Here is a 16,968-nt window from a genome sequence, read left to right on the forward strand (position 1 = left end):
AAATAGTTACACTACTTATTACATTTTAGATAGAGTAACTTATAATCTGTAACCTATTACATTTCCAAAGTAACCTCCCCAACACTGGTTAGTATTTGATGTCACAGTGCAGATATATTTAACTGGATGTAGATATATGCACATATAAACAATAAAATACATTAAAAGGGTGAATTCACTGCTGCTTTTAATAAAACTTGGCTGTCTATAATATGCACAAAGTCAATTTCTGCGTATAAATAGCTTGCCAAATAGAAAATCGTGCTATTGATATGCATTTTCTATTTTTTAAAAGTAAATATTACAGACTTGTCAGCAAGATGTTTTAAAATTTAAAATATAATAATTTAGTATGAGCACTTATTGTTTTATATATTTTAATAAGTAAAGGTCAGAATAAGGCTATGTTGTTTCATTTTACATAAATATCTTTTTTTAAATAAATAAATAAATGTATAAATATCCTACGATGGAACATTATTTCACACATATTTTGACATTTTATTTTCACAAGTTATTTGAAACATTGAAGTACACACTTTAGCTCCTTGCATTTAATATGCTTTCTTTCTATGCATATAAATCACTTTTGTAAATTTAATTAGATGTGGACGTCAAAATGTGATGTATATAGAAAGAGATAAATAAGTGTCTGAACACTTAAGTCACAGAAAAGTATAAATGTCTTTACATAAAATCCCAAAACAAGTGGTATTTATTAGAAAGAAACATTTCACAAGTACACTTTCCAATCTAAATACTATATTTCATGTTAAATATTGAATGTTAATAAAATGAACACACCAGCTTTTCTGTGTGAACTCAAGAGGAACTGACATCCATTAAAAATGACCTTGAGACGAGTTGGATAAAAATAATTTTAGTTCTCAGAAAAGCCCTAGTGCCATTTGAGCACTTGAAAATATTTTATCAATTTAACATTGATAAAACATTTTGGACTTAAGTGTCCAAATAGTTTATAAAACCTCATGAATCCTAAAAAAAAACTAAATAACATATGAGATTCATTTTAAACTTAAAGGTTTGTAAACATATTGAAAAATATCCAAATAAGACATACAAAACCCATTATCTTTCAGATTTTCTGTCTTTGGCATGTAGAAAGTTTCTAAAAGCATAAAAATACAGCCTTCAAACATTCATCTGCCAAAAATAATGAATTATGTTTAAGTTTAATTTTTTACATCTTTTTATTTTATTTTATTAAATGTTTTTATTTACATTTTTATATTTTTAAGTTACTTCTTAATTGTTCTCAATTAAGAAGATCTCAATTAAAAGTTTATACTACTAATAATAATAACAACAACAACAACATTGCTATTATTAATACATGTACTATTAAAATCATTCATCACAACATCAACAACAATAATTGTTACAATTATTTTGATGAATGATTTTCTTTAATAATAATAATAATTAATTTATAATGAAATATAATTTAATTATTAATTTAATTTAATTTAATTTAATTTAATTTAATTTAATTTAATTTAATTTAATTTAATTTAATTTAATTTAATTTAATTTAATTTAATTTAATTTAATTTAATTTAATTTAATTTAATTTTTTTTTGGTTTATTTTATTTTAAACTCAGGATGACAGTGTCCAGTGTTTAATTCACACACTCGAAATGACGTCATTGCACCACTACATCAAAACTGCTGTTTTCATCAAAGCTTTCTTTGCCAATATAACAGACAGAGATTCAAATCAATGACTTTCTGAACTCTGCATGAGGCCAGAAATCAGAGCAAAAATGCATTTAATGCATTCCTCTAGGCTAGAGGATTTAAAAGTTATTTGCAGAAGAAACGGCCCAACTTCTCTCATGCTCATATCCTTTCCTCTGCGTGTAAAAGCGTCTGATTTCAGGCTGGAGAAGCACTGACTCCGTCTCTCTCTCTCTCTGACCTGTAAAGCTCTTTTGTTCTGTCTGTCTGTCATGGATGACTGGCTCTGCGTCCGTCTCTCTCTCTCCGTTCTCCACTTTAATTACTCTGTATTCAGTCGCTCTAATAGAAACCATGATGAAAGTGATTAAACCCTGGACAGGTCTGAATAGAAGCGCAAATGGAGCAAGGGATGGAAAGATAAGTAGATGAAAGCAAGGACAGAGAAGAGAAAGACGGAAAACAAGACAGTGGAGGTGAATATCCTTTGAGTGCGGATGATTTGCAATAACGTACAGTACAATAGAGCCACATGACAAAGAAGCAGAACTATTCAATGGGACTCGGCATAAAGTTCCCATATTAAAGCCAATCATTCACTGTGAATAGAAACTAATATTTGTAGTGTGCATGAACTGAGCAAATGTACTTGAATGCATACAGTGTGAGTTTCTTTGGATAAAAGTGTCTGCCTAATGCATATGATGCATGTAAATGATCTTATATTTCACAGTTGAGAAACGGTCTTGCGGTGTCTTGTTAATGTTAACATGTTAAAAATGAACCGATAGCTCAGTCCAGGTATGATAAACATGCAGCACACTGAGGAAACTACTGGATCACAAACCTTTAGTTTAGTGGCTGATTCAGTAAATTATAATTCAAATTTAAGTGCAATAAAAAAAAGGAAACTGCTGTAAATGTAATATATCTCTTTTTTTATTAGTATAAACATGCTAACATACAATAGGTACATTAATAGAATTAGAAATCAGTGATATTAAAAATTTATGTCTGAAATAGAAATGTATATGTAGTTTATAGATTCATTTATATTTAATAAATTCATTTTCATTTTATGGGTCATGATGCAAGAACACATTCCCAGAATTTATTTATTGTTTGTTACCTGAATTGTCTTTTAATTATCTTTGACAGACTTATATTTATATTTAAAAGCTAAATATAGAAATATATACAGTATTTAGTATTATATATATATATATATATATATATATTTTAACTTTAATGGGCTATGATGTTGTAGTTTATTCCCAATAGTTATTTATTTATTTATTTATTTTACATAAAGTTTCCTGAAAACAACTTCATTACCTTTGACTTTTTAGATATTAAAAATCCATGTTTGAAATGCTACCTATAGAAATTTATATTTAGTTTATATATTTTTATATTTAATAAACTATTTTTAATTTTATGATGCAAGAACACTTAATTTCCCACAATGCTGTAATTTATCCCATACAGACAGACAGACAGATAGATAGATAGATAGATAGATAGATAGATAGATAGATAACAATCACTGGTTTGAGATATGAAAAGTACCAGCTAGAAGGTAATTTGTTCCTCCTGTAGTACCACCGTAAATGTAAAAACAAATATACCACAGTAAAAACAAAATATTAATTTCATTCCTGGTGTGAATGATTGTGTTTTGAGATTGGCTTCAGTTTTTCGTTTCACTCTTGTGTGTGAATGATCTGAAAACTCACTGAACTGCAGCTTGTATGTAGAAGGTGAAGTCGAGAAAGGCTTTAAACTTTCTCTTCACGTTTATCCTGAAGCTGCGAGAAGAGACGATTAGATGAGACGTGACGCCGGGGGTATGATGGGACGCGCAGGGGAGAAATGATCTGCACAATCTACTGTGGTGGCATCATGGTAAAATGATGGTATAAGATGGGAATAACATGGTACTTTAATATACTGTGGTACTTTAGAGAAGGAATACATACTGAAAAAATGATTTTCTTTATGTATTTTTGTCTTGTTTTGCCGTACAAACATCTAAACATTCTTGATTCAATATACATCAGCTTAAGAAGCAAAATGATTTAAGATATTAAAGTCTTGTTTTCTGGGAAACTGATCAAAATAAAGATTATGATTAAAAAAGAAGAAAACAACAACACCTTAATTCAATGCAAAAAAAAAAAAAAAGCATAAACATAATTTTGATGAATTTCTCAGAAACTAGACTTTTTGTCATTTTGCTTCTCAAGTAAATGTATCTTGATTTAATAATCTTTAGATGTTTGTACTGGAAAACAAGACAAAAATACTATTTATGTATGTATTTATTTATATTATTTATTTATGCATGCATGTAATTGCCATGGTGCATTTTAAAAACAAATACAAAACAAAACAAGCACATTATCATGATTTCATGTCCTAAAAAAGCTTTTCTTTTCTTTTTTTTGATGTTGTTATTTCCAATGTGGGTTAAAAGCAAATCAAATCACCAAAAGCAAACTAAGGAGTTTCAGGAAAATCAGAAGTGATGAGAGTGTTTGTGCTCTTCTGCTGTCGACATCGTTTATTGTTCCGCGTGAAAATACACGTTTTAAAATCGATGGTGACAGAGATGAAGTGACGGCGTTTCGGTGAACGAGCGGGAAACATGAACGGATGAGGGTTTAATGTCCTAATGACGCTCATAAATAACGGTTAACATACAGGCCATGCACACACACACACAGCTGCCTCTGACGGCTCAATTAGACGAGCAATCAAATCAAATCCATCAGAGCAGGACAGTGAGCATGAGATTCAATGGACGACAGCACTGACACCAAAGCAGCATTGAAACACACACACACACGTTCGTTTTTGTGAAAAGTGGGGACTCTCCATAGGCGTAATGGTTTTTATACTGTACTTACTGTATGTGCTATTGCTCTACACCAACCCTACACCTAAACCTACCCCTTACAGGAGACTGTGCATTTAAACTTTCCCCAAAAAAACCTCATTCTGAGTGATTTATAAGCGTTTTGAAAAGTGGGGTCATGGGTCAATGTCCTGAGATGTTACCTTCACCTTGTAATACCTGTCATACCCTCGTCATTATACACATCTATGTCCTGACTTTTCACAAAAATGCGCACGCACACACACACACACACACACACACGCACGCACACACACACACACACACACACACACACACACACACACACTCACTCACTCACACACACACACACACACACACACACACACACACACACACACACACACACACACACACACACACACACACACACAAGGGTTGATGGTTGAGAACCATTCAGAAGTGAATTGACAATGACTTTTAATTTCTGATTCAATTACAGAATTTGAACCATGATATAAAACAAGAAGCAAAATTGTAATCTAACAGAAGTAAATTAAATGTAACTGCTGTAAATGTAATCATCTAATTTTTCACTATAAACATGCAAACACTCAAAACACAGGCCTATTAGTTATTTCCAGAAACATTACACGTTAAATTCATATTTATCTATCTATCCATCTAATTCATTCATTATGTATTTATTCACTTACCTAAAAACTATTTTATTAGTTTTGACAGACTTCTGTAAATTCCAACAATTTCAACAAATTTAGAAAAATTATATAAAAATTAATAAAATATATGTTATATTAATAAATATAAAAACATAAAATATAAAAAAATATTAGAGGGAAATGTTGTCATTATTTACCTACAAATCTATGTGGAAAGTAAAATAAGATATTTTAAAGAAAGTCTCAGTGTTTTTTTGTGCACACAATAAAAGACAACAGCAACCAAAACTGTAAGGTTCCCATTATTCTTTAAAATATCTTTGTGTTTGACAGAAGAAAGTCAAATGTCAATGTCAAAAGGTCAAATGAGGTTAAAAAGAAGGTTAAAAGAGTAAACGATGACAAAATGATCAGTTTTGATAGAACTATTCCTTTAATAATAATAATAACAATATAATTGTAAAAGTTTCTAATTTAATTTATTTTTTATTCATAATCAAAGACTACAGGTCAATGCTTTCATATTGCATTGTCATATATTAAATCATTCACAATGCCTCATGAGACTGTAGCTCAATTCCTCACAAAAGGCATTAAGTTCACAGTCTTTTGAAAGACATTTAGCTTCAGATCAAATGCTGTAATGTTCTTAATCTCTGAGCCGCTTGCTTTAGTTTAAGCTCTTCACCGAAGAACCGAAGATTGTTTTACGTCTGTGGGCATGTTATCATTCACATTTCAATGCAACATCTTGTATGTCGTAGGCAATTCAATTCAAACTCCAACTCGTGACTTAAAAGGGAGTCGATCCCCAAACTCTGAGTTTTGCCCGACCCTGATTCACACACACACATGCACACTCCTGATATTCTCTCAAATCCCGCAGTTGGCAGACGAGCATTAAAGCTCACAGCGTCTCTCTCCAGAGTTTCACTCTGCAAACAGCATTTGATGCGAGCGCGCCACAGGCCTCTCGTGTGTGAATAGACACTCGAGAGCGGAGATGTTTAGTGAGTTAATGGCACCAGAGACGTGTAGTTCATCAGCCGTCTGAGGGCTGCCAGATCCTCTCCACATAAGTGAGCAATTAGCACAAATTATTCAAATGAGGGTTCAGACGAGGGCGGGGTCTGGACACATCTGAACTCCTGCAAGATCTGAATAATAAACACTCGTATCTTAATAAATAAACACTCATTTGCATGCATACAGGACGGTGTTTGTGTTAAACGTGTTTGTTATTAACTGAGAAGTGCTTTAGGAAGTATATATAATTTCGAAATCAGCTAAAAGAGAACGTTCTCAGAATGTTCTGGCAAGGTTCTCTCAACATTCATAGAATGTTCGGATCTGATCTTTAATGATCTTTAATGTTTTATATATTAAAAACATTAGCAGAAAAACTTTAGTTATTGGCCTACATCATAAAACGGAACGTTTATTTTCTGAAACGTTCAACTAACGTTTCTGCTTGTTTCAGAATGTTACAAAGTATATAAATGATACAGAATGTTACAAAGTAACATTCTGATAAAATGGAGTGTTCTCTTAAAACGTTTAAAAAGCGTTGTCAGGATTGGACCTGTTTTGTCATGTGTTTCAGTTCCTGTTTTGCCTTATTTGGTCACTTTCCTGTCCTTGTTTAGTTTGATCATTAGTTGATTCCCCGCACCTGTCTGTCCCTCATTATCTTGTGTTTATAAGCCCCAGTTTGTTCAGTTTGGTTTTGTTGGTTCTGCTTGTGTGTTTGCTCCGGCGCCTATTGTGTGGATTTCGTGCGCCTTCCAAAAGCGTAACGTGACAACTGTATGTTTTGAGCAATCAGAAATAATATTTTCATAACTCATTGGAAACGATAGCAAAATGTTATTCATTAATTTATTTTTATTTTTTTTTAGCTGGGATTGCATCATTTAGTCAGTTGATACTTTAGATATATTTAAACTGCAATTTAACAAATAGCTTATTTCATTTCAATAACTTAATGTCAAGTTGGAAAATGTACATTTATAGAGAATGGATGTGTTCGAGCTGTTATTTTCTTACGTATTGCATTTTTATTTTATGGTTTAGCATCTAGGGAACTGGATGAGCATCTAAACAGATTCTGTTAATGAAAAAACAGCATCACTTGAACGCTTTCTGCTTGTAAACAAATGATTTCAGGCACCATAACAGAAATGGAAAGTGTTTCTATTGTGAGCTTCCGTTATAGTCACAGTCTATTAGAGCTCATCAGTTATGAATCTTTTTGATATGTGACTCTGGAGCACAAAAGCAGTCATAAGCAGCACAGGTATATTTGTGGCAATAGTCAACAATACATTGTATGGGTCAAAATTATGGATTTTTCGTTTATGCCAAAAATCATTAGGATATTAAGTAAAGATCATGTTCCATGAAGATATTTTGTAAATTTCCTACCGTAAATATATCAAATCTTAATTTTTGATTAGTAATATGCATTGCTAAGAACTTCATTTGGACAACTTTAAAGGTGATTTTCTCAATATTTAGATTTTTTTGCACCCTCAGATTCCAGATTTTCAAATAGTTGCATCTCAGACAAATATTGTCAGATCCTAACAAACCATACATCAATGGAAAGATTATTTATTCAGCTTGTATAAATCTCAGTTTCACCAAATTGACCCTTGACTGGGTTTGTGTTCCAGGGTCACATATGGGCTACAGTTTACTATATTGTACAAAACTTACTAATTTCCCCCATTATATTCCTCACTTTGTCTTTTTCTCTCAGTTAGAGTTATTCATTTCTGTACAAGATCTTTGTAATTATATTCTCAGAGGGCGATTTCTCTGATGGGATAATGATTTCATCACTACATGCACTTCAGCAACAGTTTTAAGAACTCCATAAATTCTAAAAGCGAATATTGTGGAACAGAAACTCGTTTGTTTTGGTGGATTCTGCTGCCATCACGTGGACACAAACTGAACAACACCCGCGAAAAGTAAGACATCTTCACTTTCTCGTTCATACCACACAAACTGCTCTGAAAGCTCTGAAATAATTAAAATACTCACCTGGTTCGAATCAGTAGCTGGTTGTGTTTTCTCAGCTGATGTTTGTGATCGATGAGCGTCTTCTGTGCGCCTCTTTCCCGCCACACGGTGGCGCTGCTGGATCACAGTTCAAAGGGCGGAAACACGTGGAATACAGAACACAGGAAGCTGCTACTTTATAACCAAAAAGATCTACAGCAGTTTTTCCTGATTAATAGTAATATGTAATTATATTTCCATAAAAATCATAAACATACATCAAAGCATTGAAGTCTTTTCTTTTTAGAATTTTAAAAAATATTTAAAAATATTTATGAAAATATATTTTCTTCCATTTTTGTATATTTCTGAAAATACATTTTACAAATATAATATATTTAAAAGTATTTAAATCATATTTTGCCCTATATATCTCAGTCCAGGACAATAAATTCATATATGTCACGTTTTAAGAAAAACTTTTTGTATTATGTGTGAATATAAAAAGTTGGCTACTGTAAGATTGGAAATGTGTTTTTTTCCCTCTGAAATACATTTTGAGATATTTAATATTTTCAGTTGCAAAAATATTTTTTTTATTGGGCTTCATTGTTTACAACATATATTTATAGCAAATTTATATTTTTATATGATATAAAATATATGTTCTTCAAACTTCACATTTTTTCTGTGATTTTTTTTATCAGGCTCCTATGAAAATGACATTGGACAAAATAATTAAGGCATTCAATAACTGACTAATAACCTTTTCTTAGCCATTAAAGTGAAATTACTGAAACTAAACATAGGAGCCTGATAAAAATGCTAATTTAAAAGAAAAGAAATGTCTGAAGCATCTGAAATCTTCATATATATATATATATATATATATATATAACACTGCCCAAACTGCTCCAAAACACACACACAGTCTGGTCAGCTATCCTTGTGGGGACTCTCCATAGGCGTAATGGTTTTTATACTGTACTTACTGTATGTGCTATCGTCCTACACCTAAACCTACCCCTTACAGGAGACTGCAGGCATTTTTCTTTCTCAAAAAAACTCATTCTGTATGATTTATAAGCTTTTTGTACCCATGGGGTCCTCAATTTATGTCCCCATCGTGACACGAGTCTCCATGAATCTGTGTGTATTCAGGTTTAAGTCCCCACCTGAATAGAAAAACAGGTACACACACACACACACACACAAAGTTGTAGTCTTTCCAAGGATGTGCGCTGTGCATTAGTGCAGCTGAGTGCTGGCAGGTTATCATTAGATGCGCGCGAGCGCTGGAGGGCCGACGCTGAACTCTTTCATATCCAGCGGCTGCCCTGCAGGCCATACTCCTGTGTGTGTGTCATCTCACTCAGGGCATGATGGGAAACGAGCAGTCTGGCTAATGAGCAGTTTGTATGCTGTGCTGGTGTAAAGGCCTTCATTAGACCACGATCAGGAGACTGTGTGTGTGTGTGTGTGCACTTGTTTTGCTATACCTATGAGACCCTAAATGTCATCACTAGTCAAAAAACAGTGAAATTTGCTCTAAAGTGACGTGTGAGCCAGATCTCTCTATTTCAAGAGTCAACAAATCAACCAAATCATGTTTTGCTTTTGAAATGAAATAATGTATCTAATTTAATCTGATAATTTACACTTTAGTTGCTATTCTATAACATTTCCTGATGACATTCAGGCTTTTAGATTTCATATTTCACAACTTTTTTTTTTCCCCCCTGAAAAAGAGATTATTTTACAAGAAAAATAATATTTCAAGTTTTCTACACATTTCACATTTAATTCAATGTGTTACTCGCTGTCACTTTGTGAAATTACCAGCAATTTTGGAGTGAAGATTTTTCAAAGTAAAAAAATAAAAAGTCTTAGTTTTCGCTCAGAAATCGCTAGTTAATAATTACAAAGAAACTGCAAATAAAACGCTGAAGTTTTGAAGTATAAACTGAAATAATATTTTCTTGTAAAACGTACTCCAACACTGCCTTTAAAAAGAAAAAAAAAAAGAATTTCTTCCTCTGTATTTTTGTCTTGTTTTTCAACATAAATATCTAAACATTTATAAATGAAGATACATTAACCTGAGAAGCAAAATAACAGATAAGTATTTAACTGTCAAATAAATAAATAGTGTAAAATAAAAAGTGAGTTTAAGCTTAAAACAAGAAAAAGTATTTATTGTTTTCTGACCCCAATTAAGATTTCTTTTTCCTGTTTTAAGCTTAAACTCACTTAAATTAGATTTTTTTTTTTTCCTTCAGAAAACATCGCTTAATATATGGTCATTTTGTTTCTTAAAATGTATCTGCATTTGAGAATGTATAGATACTTGTATTCGAAAACAACACAAAAAGGTTTTATTTATAGTTAAAAAAAAATAAAATTTTCAATGCAGCATCTTTATTATTTAGCAAAATTTTCTTTTCTTTTCTTTTCTTCTCTTCTCGTGTTTAAATGTCATCCTTGAAAATCAATCTCTGTCTCCCTTGGCAACAGGTTATAATCCATGGTTACGAGAAGTGGTTGCTAGGTGCGTTGCCAAGATACAGACCCCTCTTCACATCGCAGCGACGTGGGAGGTCATGCGGTCCGACATGATGGCAGAACCACAGAAAGCAGATCTGAGGAACGTCTCTGATCAAATCTCCTGAATGTGATTCATCAACAGATGAAAACGAGAGAGGCCTGTGATTCAGGTTTAGTGCAGATGAGATCTAACGCTCTTTTCTGGGTTTACAATGTGGTTTAGACCTGGATTTGAATCAACATCGCTTTAATAAGCTCAGTGAAGAGGGAAAATAACCCTGAAATCCTGATGTTCCATATTCTCTAAGCCTCTAATAACATCCCATAAACACAGGGACACTTTTATTGTTTCTTTTCCAAACCAGATACACACATTTCACACAATCACGTAGTAGTTTCCTCATGATATACATAAAATATTCCACATTCACAGAAAAACTCATGCACGACACGCCAGACTCAAATCAAAAATCCTTCAAATACAGTTTCACAGCAGAGCTGCACAGATGAGTTCACATTTTCACAGAAATCTCACGTTTTTCTTACACATTAACACATGCATTAATTTAAATACCTTGATGTATTGATTCACTGTAGTAAAAATACATTTTGGCATATTTATTGAACCGCATATTCAGTAGAAGTAAATACATAGCAGTTTCATGAAATAACTTGCATTAAATTGATCAAAAGTGACAGTAAGGACATTTATAATGTTACAAAAGATTTCTATTTCATATAAATGCTGTTCTTTTGAACTTTCTATTCATCTGTGAATCTTGAAAAATAAAATGCATCACGGTTTCCACAAAAATATGAAGGACCACAATTGTTTTCAACATTGATAATAATAATAAATGTTTCTCGAGCAGCAAAACAGCATATTAGAATGATTTCTGAAGATCATGTGACACTGAAGACTGGAGTGAAAATTCAGCTGCGCATCACAGAAATAAATTACAGTTTAACAGATATTCACATAGAAAACAGTTATTTTACATAGCAATAATATCTCACATTTTTACTGTATTTTTAGCTGCATGCATAGTATTTACAAAAAAAAAAAAAATAATAATAATAAAATCAAAATGTAAAAATAGTTTTATAGTTCTCAGTGTCTCCTGTAGAGGTCAGTGTGAGAATATACAGCTGTGTCATATCAGGACATTACAGTATGGAAATACTACAACATCAGATGACATTTGATCCCAAAATGATCTCATTCGGATGAATCACCCGAGCATGTGCAGCTTCACATCTTCTGATGTGTTATTTTTCTGGAGCGCAGGCCCAGATGAATGTCTAGTTCTCGGAAAAACACCTATTATGTCTTTTTTCCCCCAAAGCCAATTCAATGTGTCGTTCGGGATGAAAAGATCTGATTACACTGAAATGTATTATTTAGATTTTTGTCCATCTGTGGCAGGTTCACGCTGGGAATCATGAATTAGGAGTGAAAACAACGTTTGATTATGGCTGAACACTGTTCGTCATAAAGGCAATGTGAGGCGGAAATTGGATTTGGAAACAGTGTGCAATACATTTTGATAAATTTACATCTCTTCACATCAACCTGTCAAACAGCCCGAGGCGAGAGAGAGAGAGAGAGAGAGAGAGATGCTAATGTTCAACAAAACCCAAACGCCTCATGAATCGACACAGAAGTTTAGCAGGTTTCATCATTTTCCTGTCAGACATGTTTTCATCCATGAAACACTTTAGCTCCCTCATAAAATTAACTTAGCATGAGAACATTAGGAATCCACAAACATTATGATGAAGGAGCATCTTCATCTAATCCTGTCAAGCACAATGCAAATGCGCACCGGGGCTAGTTGTCACAGGGTCTTTATCTCAGGTTTGGAGTCAGAAATGCTTCTTTTCTCTTGTGGTTTTGGAGATTTATTTTCAAACAACTAGTTCAAAACTGTCCTAGACTGAAAAAAAAAAAAAAAAAATTGGTATTGGTATACTTTTAAACTATTTTCAATGAGAAATTGCTCAATTTTGCAAATAAAAACATCGAAGTAAATATTAAAGTAAAAGATTGAATTAAGAAGAGGTGAAGAAGAAAGACTGAAATAGTATTTTCCTGTAAAACATACTCAAATAATCTTCCAATAAACTAAAAAAAAAAAAAAAAAATGAATTTTGTCTTCCAAATTTGCTTACACTGTTTTTTTATTTATTTATTAACTGCATAATCTACTAGCTAAAACAATATAGGATATATTTAATAAATCACATTTGATTTTTTTCCCCCCGCAGAATTGTTTTGCTTTTCATAATTGTCTTTTATTGTTTACATTCTGCTGAAAAGCCTTTAATAGGCTGAGCAATTAATGATTTTATTGTGACAACTTACCCCATATAGTCACAATGAAAGCATTATAGAAACAGACTCCACGACAGCGTTAGAGTTAAACCCAACTGAAACACTCTCGTCTTTTCTATTTTTAAAAGAAAATAATACAGTGATCAGCATTATGATTGTATAATATTGACATAAAAAACTTTATACCTTTAAAGTATAACATTTACCACAAACAAACAAATAAATAAATAAATATTCATTTTCAAATTAGCTACATAAATTGAAATATAACAGTTCTGAAACAGCTAATACAGGTTCTAAAAACTGTAGTAAAATTAATTGCATTATGCTGAATCAGCATAAATGAAAAATACTTATTTGTTTCCTAATTGTTTAAAATTTTCTATTTTGTCTTGATTTTGACCAATTTCGGGGCATTTAAAAAAAATAAAAAATACAGTGTAGTCACAAATCAATACAAATATAGAATAAAATGTATATATATATGTACTCTACATGCTTAATTTGCATTTAAATACAATAAAAGAGCTTTAAGCACAATTAGAAACTACTAAAATATTACCTTTTATATTAAAAAGGCATAATACATATAAACTCTTCTGCATGTACATTGAAAACTCAAACATGATCAGCTTTTGTAAGAGTGGCTCGTGATGATGGAGCGTCGCGCTGGGAAACGACCCCCGTTGACTTACATGCGATGACTTCTGTAATTGGTTCCTCCTCTAATTGAAATGTTATAAAAACGCATCTGTTGATGTGGCAGTATAATTACCGTATGCACAGTGCTTGATGAATTGACATGTTGGATTGGTAATTGCAACGGGTAAAAAATGCAGACAGTTTTGGCCATTAGCTCAAATCTGTTAATGTTCTGCACTCAGAAAGATGGATTTGCATTTTATATTCTCTAACGCTCTGCAGTTTGTACTGCTTTGTTTCGCCTTAAAGTCTCATTTCTGCGGTGCTCAGAGAAAAGACAATCGCCTGCTGAGCAAAACATCAGCTAAACACAAAATATATGATGTGCAGTGGTATTTTTGTACCATTGACATACTATCAAGTTTTTCATAATTTAAAAAAAAAAATATATATTTTTTTTTCTTTCAGTTTTCACTTTAATTTTAAAGTTTTAGTAACTTTGTTTAATGGTCATTTTTATTAGTTTACGTTTTTATTAATATGTCTATACATATTTTATTCAGTTTTATTTTCAGTTTACACTTTAATTTGAAAGTTTTAGTAAGTTTGTTTTGTTTGTCATATTATTAGTTTTTTAGATACCGTATCTTTTATTTTTTACTTAGTTTAGTATATTTCATTTTAGTTATTTTATATGTTCAATTTTTACTTTGAACCTTTTACTTTTCATTAGGTTTAGGTTTTTTTTTTTCAATATGTCTACATAGCTTTTATTCAGTTTTATTTATTAATTTTAGTTTTCAGGCTAAAGGTTTCAGTATTTTTATTTTTGTCATTTTTATTAGTTGTATTTTTTTTTTTTAGTAATTTTATTCGTTTTAGTTATTTTTCATTTTTGATTTAGACTTTACTTTTACAGTTTAAGTGATTATGTTTTTTTTTCATGTGCATATACATTTTTATTTATTAGTTTTAGTTTATTCAATTTTAGTTAGTACTTCAACTTAAACCAAAAGACAACGAGAAATGTTTCCTTGGCAATTAGCTGAAATAAAGAGTTTTCCTGTTATTTTATTTCAGATAATGTTTAATTTTCAAGTAATGAATATAGGCTTCTTTATTTTTTTAGTTTTAGTATAATAACCCTGATGCCATGACTGTTTTCTTGAATGTGATCAGTGCGATAAAAAGGCAGAATAATTATAACAGCAGAAAGATTATATAATGTTTTGATTTGCATTTCATAAATGCAAACAGGTTTCATAAATGATGAGTTCAGTCTAAAAGCGATGAATCCACAAGTGACTGTTACACAAGCTGAGAGAGGAAAACAGACGAGACACATATGAGACAAACGAGATGCAAATCATCATCGATTCACTCTCTCTCGTTCAGCATCAGAATCTAAAGAGTTACTGCCTCCCACTGTAGTCATAGCAACAAGTTAATCAGCATCCTCTCTGATCTCTCTGTCGCCGAGCAGGTTGCTAAGATACAGACGAAGTTGCAGGCCCTGGAGAGCATCCAAACAAACCTGTGCAAAATAATACGCGTTTAGTTTTGTCGCAAACGCCCTGAGATGCATGAAAAGCTCTTTCTGGGATGTAGTTAGCAACAGGCCTAACGAGACACAAATAAACAATGAAACGCGTTTGTTTTGTCACACACACACGCAGCAGTAGTTTCTGTGAGGAGGGGGGCGATTGCAGGTTTCGCCTGCGAGTTGCATCATGTTCCTCCGGGCGGCGGGTGAAGGTGCGCCCCGCTTCTGTTCCTCGCGCTCGTCTCTGGCGATGGCAGGAGAGATTAACGAGCCGCGGCGCACTGATTTAGCCAAAGCGCCGCGAGTGGAGATCCAGCAGGGTGCTGAAAATTTTAGGCTGCTGCTTTTCTTGAAGTTTTGCATAAATTTGACTAAAAAGCAGCTTTTCGAGGAACTTGAGTGCTGAGGAAATCAACGCCCCAATTTCATGTTTTCATCAAATCAGGCGAAAGACGCGCAAAGGGCGCTTTATTCCAATTTCCATAAATGTGTCACGGCGAGCAAAAGTGATCCAGATATGACAAACTCCAATCTGAACACTGACTCACTGAGCTGTGAGTCACTTTGACCTTCATTCACACACGCACTTGCACACACACACACACACCAGCATGAACACAAGTGCGCTACAAGACTGATGCTCAACTCAACTTGTTTACAGTTTTTTTTTTCAACTGCTTACACACATTTTCAAAACTTTGCCTTTTTTCCCAAAACTTTTCACACAAATCCAAGAACTGCACACACAAAATGCAAAATGCCTCACATTTTAAGCACTGCATTCAAAATATCACAAACACATTTGGTGTGTGCTTCTGCTGTTTGAGTGTCAGCTTTCAGAAATTGTGTGACAAATAAAGATTTAGCGTGTAAGCAGTTGAAAAAAACTTTAAGTCGGTTACAAGAAGCAACGCACTTGCAACTAATAACTATTATCTCCAAAACTTGTCACACTGCAAAAATATGTTCTTCCTCAGTATTTTCTGTCTTGTTTTGCAGTACAAATATCTAAACATATTTAAATCAGTATGCATTTACATCAGAAGCAAAATGACTGAGAAAGTATCAAAATTAAGTGAGTTGTTAATTTTGCTAAATCTTCCTAAATTCAAATCTAAGCAAGTCGATTTTTCTGACCCCATTGGAAGATTTTTTTTTTTCATGTTTCATTTTGATAAATTTTTTTCAGAAAACAAGACTTAATATCTTGTGTCATTTTGCTTTTCAAGTAAATGCATCTTGATTTATGACTGTTTAGATATTTGTACGGGAATAAACAACTAAGAAAGTCAGTTTTTGTAGTGTTGCTAGACAGAATGATAAATAGATAGGCAGATAAGATGTTTCAAACATCATTTCTATACATTTTTATTTAGTTTATATTAGGGATGCACCGATAGTTTTATTTTTGGTGCCGATACCGAATACCGATATCTGTATTTTCATTGCATTTATTATTTAAAAAAAATCCTGGGTACAGAAACCAAAAGAATACCCGCAGTATCGGGACCGATACTAATCCCAGTATCGGTATCGGTGCATCCCTAGTTTATATACAGTTCATCATATTTGAATAAATTAGGGTGGAATTTCCCAGAGTGCATTAAATCTCTTTGAATTACTATTGAGTAAATTCCTCTTCCTGTCATTCCATTTGAATTT

At 32.6% G+C, this 16,968-nt stretch overlaps 1 long non-coding RNA gene across 1 annotated transcript; it reads left to right on the plus strand.

Moving 5' to 3' along the window:
• Positions 1 to 6,973: 6,973 nt before the first annotated feature.
• LOC131524723 (uncharacterized) lies at positions 6,974 to 12,579 on the plus strand. The gene is made up of 3 exons (XR_009267055.1): positions 6,974 to 7,042; positions 8,045 to 8,211; positions 10,757 to 12,579. It is a non-coding gene; the product is annotated as an uncharacterized LOC131524723 (long non-coding RNA).
• The last annotated feature ends 4,389 nt before the right edge of the window (positions 12,580 to 16,968 follow it).

The sequence above is a fragment of the Onychostoma macrolepis genome, chromosome 18 (genome assembly GCF_012432095.1).
Source record: "Onychostoma macrolepis isolate SWU-2019 chromosome 18, ASM1243209v1, whole genome shotgun sequence".
Classification (NCBI taxonomy): domain Eukaryota; kingdom Metazoa; phylum Chordata; class Actinopteri; order Cypriniformes; family Cyprinidae; genus Onychostoma; species Onychostoma macrolepis.